Source organism: Elephantulus edwardii, unplaced genomic scaffold (genome assembly GCF_000299155.1).
Source record: "Elephantulus edwardii isolate Elephantulus edwardi_28Jun2011 unplaced genomic scaffold, EleEdw1.0 scaffold00016, whole genome shotgun sequence".
NCBI classification, from domain to species: Eukaryota; Metazoa; Chordata; class Mammalia; order Macroscelidea; family Macroscelididae; genus Elephantulus; species Elephantulus edwardii.
The window spans coordinates 328,264-335,944 of record NW_006399766.1 but is presented as its reverse complement, the minus strand read 5'-3'; the positions used below and the strand labels follow the sequence as shown (position 1 = coordinate 335,944).

At 39.1% G+C, this 7,681-nt stretch overlaps 1 pseudogene; it reads left to right on the top strand.

Annotated features, from left to right (window-relative positions):
* Positions 1-1,941: 1,941 nt before the first annotated feature.
* LOC102844688 lies at positions 1,942-2,641 on the top strand (annotated as a pseudogene).
* Positions 2,642-7,681: the final 5,040 nt, after the last annotated feature.

The following is a 7,681-nucleotide window of genomic DNA, read 5'->3' as shown; positions in this document are numbered from 1 at the left end:
AAGCAAGATTTTACTGAAGATTATCCAAAAATGACTGGAACAGCACATCAACAGAGAACTACCAGAAGTCCAGGCTGGTTTCACAAGGGGTCGGGGTGGGTGTGTTGGAGAGAGTGAGATTGGCACAAGACAGAGCAGGGTTTAGAGCTGTTGTACATAGGGTCGCTATGAGTTGCAAGAGACTTAACAGCACATAACAACAACAAAAAACTCACTCATTGTCTTGAAGTTAGAATCAATTCATAGCTGAACTTCCATTTTCTCATGCTGAAAATCATACAGAATTTACCTGATTGTTGGTACAGATTGTATCAGCATTCCATCTACATGGTGATCATATCATTTGAGAAGTTGAACTAAATGAAGAGAAATGTGGCATCAGGACTGGAGGAAGACTCAGCAATAACTTACCTTACCTAGATTATCCCTAATTTCAGCCATATCCATGCATATGTCCACATCCCAATTAGATATTACTTCCTTTTTACTTCCAGGTTCAGTTAAAAAACTTCGACATATTTCTTGAGATGTAGAAGGCTCATTTATGAATATGATTGTATACGTACAGATAAAAGACCTCAAAGACCTTAAGTTCTCGTGTTTAGCTAAACTTGAGATTCTGAACAATCAGGAAGTGAATTGTCATTGTTTCAACTTGAATAGATGACTGTAAAAAAAAGCAGTAAAGTACTCAGGAATGATATTCTTTGTTTTATGAGCCAATCTATTATTCAGCCAAATTCCTTTAATTCTTTAGATATGGTTTCTTTTAACTATTTGATCATATTTATAATAAATTCAAACAAACTCATTGCCAACTAGTTGAAACCAACATGTAACCTGAATGAGTTAATAGGTGAACCTCCAGTGAGTTTCTGGGACTGTAAATCCCATGGGAGAAGATTGCTCATTTTCCTTACAAAGAAAGCCATCAGATTGAAGCTACCAGAGAGGTGCCACTTTTGAGTTATAAGTGTAACTCCCTGCCAACTACACTACCAGTTGGCTGAAATTGTCAAGTATATCCAAGGGAACACTGATGGTGTAGTGGTTAGGAAACTGACCTGACAGCCCAAAGACTTGGATCTACTAGATGCTCTGTGGGAGAAAGATGGACAATTTCCTCCTGTGTAATTTATAGTCTGAAAATCCACTGGAAGATCAGCTATAACTCAATGGCAATGATTTTGTTTGAGAGAAAATACAGGACAGTTTCTATTGCCTGATTATTTTGATTTTTGTACAAACTATACTTTCATAATATTTTACATGTACTGTTTTTTATTGTTTAAAATTGAATATTTTATATAATGTGGCAACTCTGGAAATTAGATTCTCCACCCTTCATCGTTGCTGTTTCTTGTTGCTATTTGTTGACTTTCCTGAACTACTGCTTCAAAGTTTGTAATTCTCTGTTATATATGGTTCCTGAAGTCTCTGCTTAGTTAGCTTCGTAATAAGCTACGATTAGACAAAAATTTCTTTAAATGCCTTGGGTCAATATGTTTCCAAGCCTGGTTTTCTGTGTGTTTGGACAAGCTTTCAACTTTTTGGTAGGCAGTTCATATCTACCTTAGTATGCACTTCTCTCTTTTTTTGTACAATCAGTGATTTATTCATTGCAAATATCTTTTTATTTTCAAAACTAACATACATTGAGTGCGGGCCCGCGGCCAGGGACAGCGGGAGTGAGACTAGAGCTGCGCGCTCCAGCCCCCCTTTTCCCTCCAAGGTTTTTCTCTGCTCCCATGAGTAACTTGGCTCCAGGGGCTCGGCTCCCCTGCCCGCCTGCCTGCCTCATGGCTGCCCAGGACCACGCTGCCGGCCTCAGCCGCCAGCACCCTGCTTCCAAGGGCCTTCCCTGCGCAGGCGGGACGCCTCTCCCCCATCCGCCCCCACCGCGGAAAGTAAAGTTGGAAGAGAGGAGGGAAGAGGGGCACCATGGAGAGAAGGATCTACGTGGAGCTGAGGAACCAGAACCAGGCAGCTGTCCGAGAACTTGTTCTGGACAACTGCAAGTCAAATGATGGAAAAATTGAGGTTTTAACAGCTGAATTTGAACTTAGAGTTCCTCAGTTTAATAAATGTAGGCCTGATTTCATTTTCAAATCTCCCCAAACTACCCAAATTGAAAAAGCTTGAGCTCAATGAAAATAGGATCTTTGGAGGTCTGGACATGTTAGCAGAAAAACTTCCAAACCTCGTGCACCTAAACATGAGTGGAAATAAACTGACGGGATATCAGCACCTTGGAACCCTTGAAAAAATTGGAGAATTTGAAAAGCCTGGATCTGTTTAAACTGAGATTACCAACTTGAATGATTACCGAGAGAGTGTCTTCAAGCTCCTGCCCCAGCTAATCTATCTGGATGGCTATGACCAAGAGGACCAGGAAACCCCTGACTCAGATGCTGAGGTGGATGGTGTGGACGATGAAGAGGAGGATGAAGGAGAGGATGAGGAGGATGAGGAGGATGATTTTTATGAAGAAGAGGATGAAGATGAAGTCAGCGGGGAGGAAGAAGAATTTGGACATGATGGAGAAGTTGATGAAGAAGAGGAGGATGTGGATGAAGATGAGGAAGGAAGTGGGAAAGGTGAGAAGAGGAAGAGAGAAACAGATGATGGAGAAGATGATTAAGACCCCAGATAACTAAAAAAAAAGAACTGTTCAGTGTTGGTTGGACTACTCATATGGATTTGGTAGCTGTTTGTTTTTTTGCTTTGTTTTGTTTTTGTTTTTAAAGTAGCTGTGATACAAACTCCAGGACACCCACCCACCCAAAGAGCCAAAGAATAGTTCCACCTTCCTGTTAGTCCCTCTTGGAACTCCACCACCAAGTGTTGGGACTTTGCCCCAACAAAATTGTAAGCGTTGTTAGGTTTTTGTGTAAGACTTGCTGTAGCGTGGGTAGCTGTGATCAGTGAGTCTCAACCATTCATGGCTACCAGTTACTCTGAGATTGTAACAGCACTTTTACTTTCTGTACAACAAAGAAGCTTTGTAAATAAAATCTTAACATTTTGGGTCTGTTTAAAAAAATTAATATACATTGTGTTTCACACTTTACTTCATTGACTTTATATTCACACAATCATTTTCATACATTGTGTTTTACAAAGTTCATCACCATTGAACTATGCCCACCATCACCTCATCTTTTCAGGTTTACCATTTCCTTTACCCTCTCCCTCCACAAACCAAATTGTGCAACCCTGTGATTTCTCCCCTGGCCACCCTCACTGCTTTTCTCCCACCCCTTCCCTCCTTTTAATATGTTTTACTAAATATCTTTCTAGTTTTACAATGATGGTCTTATGCAGTGTTTGTCCTTATGGAACTGAGTTAGTTCACTCAACATCATGCCCTCCAGTCTCTCTCAAGTTATGAAGTATTTTTTTTAAATCATTTCTCTTGAGTGCTGTGTGGTACTCCAACATGTGAATGTACCAAAACTTCTCAATCTATTTGGTTATGGTTGAGCATTTGAGGAGTTTTCATGATGGTGAATAACACTGTTATAAACATTAGTGTACAAATCTTCTTAGTTGTTCAAAACTCAAGTTCAGCTACAGATAAGAGTTTAAGGTCTTTCAGGTCTTTTCTCTGTATGTACATAGCCTGTTCATGAAAGAGCCTTCTAGATTCCAATAACTATGTCAAAGCTTTATAAAATCCTCTATGAACATTCCATTCTATGGTTTTTCCTTTTGAAATTTTTGGTCAGCCTTTTGCATTGAGAATACCCATCTAGTGTTGTTGCTTCAGGCAGCTGTAATGTTAAAGAATCACTGCTGTATAATTTTGGGGTTTGTTCTATCATAAAAGTTGTTTGCATAAGGTAAGCTCTGAGACAGGCTGAATAAAAATGAGTCATGGGATACCCACACCTTCCTTTGGCCTCATGTCTACCATTTTCACTGCTTTCCTTCCAGGTTGTTCTGTTCTTTGTGAGGAGCACGCCTCCAAGCCAGCTCCAGTGAACAAGGGTGCCCTCCAGCGGGACCAGCCTGACCCCCTTGGACAGAGCCACATCCATGCCTTCCCTCAGCCTTGCATCTGCCATTTTCACAGCTTTCCTTCCAGGTTGGGGCCCTCAGGCCTGCAGACCTTGGGGGGAAAATTAGAGAGATCACTAAAATATAAAATCCTGTCAAGACAACACCTGCAACTAGTATAAGAGTGAATTCAAGGACCTGTCACTAAACTGTCTCTTAGAGTAGAGACAATATGTACCTTGAGAGGAAAGCTGCTGTCTAGTTACATCTTGTGAAGCTCCTTAAGCCCAAGTGGGACAACTCAAATTGGGTTTAGATGCCAGTTCTGGAAGGGAACAAAAGGCTTCCTGGATTGGCGTTCAGATACCTTGGGGAAAACACTGCTGTCAGGCCCTCATCCCTGTGAGCCTCAGGCCAAGAAGGGAACACAAATATATAGATCCTTCACAAAACATTGCCATGCTCTGGGTCATTATATAGTTACAACAACCATCTACTAAAAAAAGACTCACAGGATGTCAATAAAGCAGCCATCTGCCTCAATAATCATGGAAAAAACAAAATAACCCTTATCCTTAAAAAGCAGACCCAATGACTACCCCAGATAGAGAGTGCCAAAAGAAGTATGTTGATATGGAATTACCAGAACAGCTACAGAAAAAGATACAAATGTTAGAAAAAATAATGAAAGCCAATAAGAGAGCAAGTATCTCAGAGAAAACAATCCAGAAGAAGAAGAAGTATATTGAGGGGAACAACTTGAACAGCTATGGAGGAAAAGGCAAAGGATTGAAGAAAGAATTGATAGTATAGATAAAGAGGTATAAGAACTTAAAAAAATCATCACAAGACAGAGAATGCAGAGCCAACACAATACTAGAAATAACAGAAAAGCATGAAAATGTAATCCAGATACCAAGACAGAAATCGCAAAAGTGTCCAAACTGCTGGTGGCGGGGGAGGGGTGGGGTGGGGCGGGAGAGGGAGAGGGAGTAACTGAAGAGATGGAACAGAGAGTCAGTGAGCTGAAAGACAAAAGCCTCATGGGAAACATGTTGTTGATTGCCATTGAGTTGAAGATAACTCATAGCAACCCCATGAACAAAAGGCTTGAAGCACTTCCACAACATCACCATTTATCAAAGTTCACAGAGTTTCCAGAGCCATGCTGTTTAGAACATGGATGCCACTCCTGCACAGGAAACATACTAGAAGAAAAATAAGAGATGAGACATAAAGAAAATGGGGGGAACCCACCAAAACCCAAACATTAGAATCATGTGGAATGACATCAAAAGGAACAACACATGTATGATTGGAATTCCAGAACATGGAGAAATGAAAGAGAAATTAGATCCTTTGCAGAAAAGAAGGAAATTAAAGAATTTGTGAAAACAAGACCAAAACTATAATAAAATTTAAATTAAATCCTTTACACAGAGATGCCAAAGCAAAGTAGATGGACTACAGTAACCAGAAACAACAGAAAAAGAAACATAGCAAAATGGCAAAAGTAAAAGCTGGCCTGACAATGATCACACTTTATGTGAATAGACTAAATGCACAAATCAAAAGAAAAAGAGCAGAATGTATTTAAAAAATGAAAATAAAAAACAACTCAAAACCTATCAGTATGTTGCATACATGAGACATATCTCAAAAAAGAAGAGAAAAATAGACTCAAAATCAAAGACTGGGGAAAAAATATATCCCAAATAAATGACAACCACAAAAAAGCAGGAGTGGCAATACTAATCTGTGATAAAATAGACTTTAAATTGAAAATTACCAAAAAAGATAAGAATGGGTATTACATACATAAATATTAAAGTCACAATAGAGTAAGAAGACAAAACCTTGGTCAATATTTATGCACAAAATGATAGACCTGCAAAATACATAAAACAATGGTTAACCGAATTGAAGAAAGAAATAGACAGCAACACAATAGTGGTAGGAAATTTCCACACCCCACTGTCACCAAAGGATAGCTTAACTCAAAAGAAACTCAACAAAGATGTAGAAGATCTAATTTATAAAACCAGCCAACACAACCTTGTGGTACTGGACCCAACAAAAACTCAATTAACTTTCTTCTCAAGTGCACATGATACATTCTTAAAAATCATTCATGTTACCTAACTTGGAAGGGACTGAAGAGAATTATGCTGAGTGAATTAACTCAGTCCCACAAAGATATATATTGTATAAGACCATTATTGTGGAATAAGTATAAAGATTCAGGAGGAGTGGGAGAGGCTGGAAGCAAAGGGATGAGGAGGTGCAGGGGGAGGAGTGATTAATCATAGGACTGTACAATTTGATGGGTGGGAGGGTGAAGGAAATTGAAAAGAATCTGTTCTTGAAAAGAGTGTATTTGAATTTTGTAAATAAACTAGTATAATTTTTTAAAAAAAGAATGATATTAAGACACAAAGGAAACCTCAAGAAATTGAAAAACAATGAAACAATACAATGTATCTTCTCAGATACTTTGCCTTAAAACTAGCAATAAACCATAGGAGGGTAAAGCTTACAAAATCATACATGTAAAAGCTAAATAACTCTCTGTTAGAACATGATTGTGTTATAAAAGACATTGTTGTTTTTGTTAAGTGCCATTGAGTCATAGGCAATTATGTACAAAAGTCATGAATACGTATAACTTTCATCGTTTCTCTAAGTTCAGTTTCCAAAGGCAAGCCCTTTTGGAGTGGATGCCTATCCTGCTTCCAAGCTTGTTTTAATATGCGAGCTCCATCAAACACTGTCCACCATGGACCACCATCAGTGTCACAGTGTTTACCATCTTAGCAACCATAAGTTATGTCTGTATAGCAAATCGACAAACTAGTGCTCTACTAAGTAGCAGAATGTTTGACTGAAATCAATTAAAACCAGGCCAGAGGGCCACAGGCCTGAGAATTCAAATGCCTTTTTTAAATACGAGGCTAAACCAAATCGACTTAAACCTAATTTTGAAGAACAGTCCCACCCAAGCCTCAGCCAAAGCATAAAACACACCTTTGTAGAATCCAGCTGCTCCATTCATCTTCCCAAACTTTAAAGCAGCCTCAAACTGGCAAACAAATACCTTTTTAATTATGAAGTCATATCTAATCAGCTCACACCCAATTATGAGGCATAGACAACACCCAAGCTTTAATGAAAACAGAAAACACACCTTTGTAGAATCCATCTGCTCCACTCATCTTCCTGAACTTTTAAAGCAGCTTCAAATTGGCAACCAAATACCTTTTTAAATACAAGGTTATATCCAATCAGCTCACACCCAATTGTGAGAAACTGTCCCACTCAAGAGTCAACAAAAACAGAAAACACATCTTTGTAGACTCTATCAGCTCCATTCATATTCCCGAACTTTAAAGCAGCTTCAAAGTGGCAACTAAATGCCTTTTTAAATATGAGGCTAAATCTAATCAGATCACATCCACATGTGAGCAACAGTTTCGCCAAGCCTCAGCCAAAACAAGAAAATACACCTTTGTAGAACTTAGCTGCTCCATTCATCTTCTCAAACTTTAGAAAAAGCCTCAAACTGGCAACTAAATGCCACAAAAGACATGTTGTTGTTGTTGTTGTTATGTGCCATCGAGTCGTTTCCGACTCATAGCGACCCTATGCAAAACAGCTCTAAACCCTGCTCTATCCTGCGCCAACC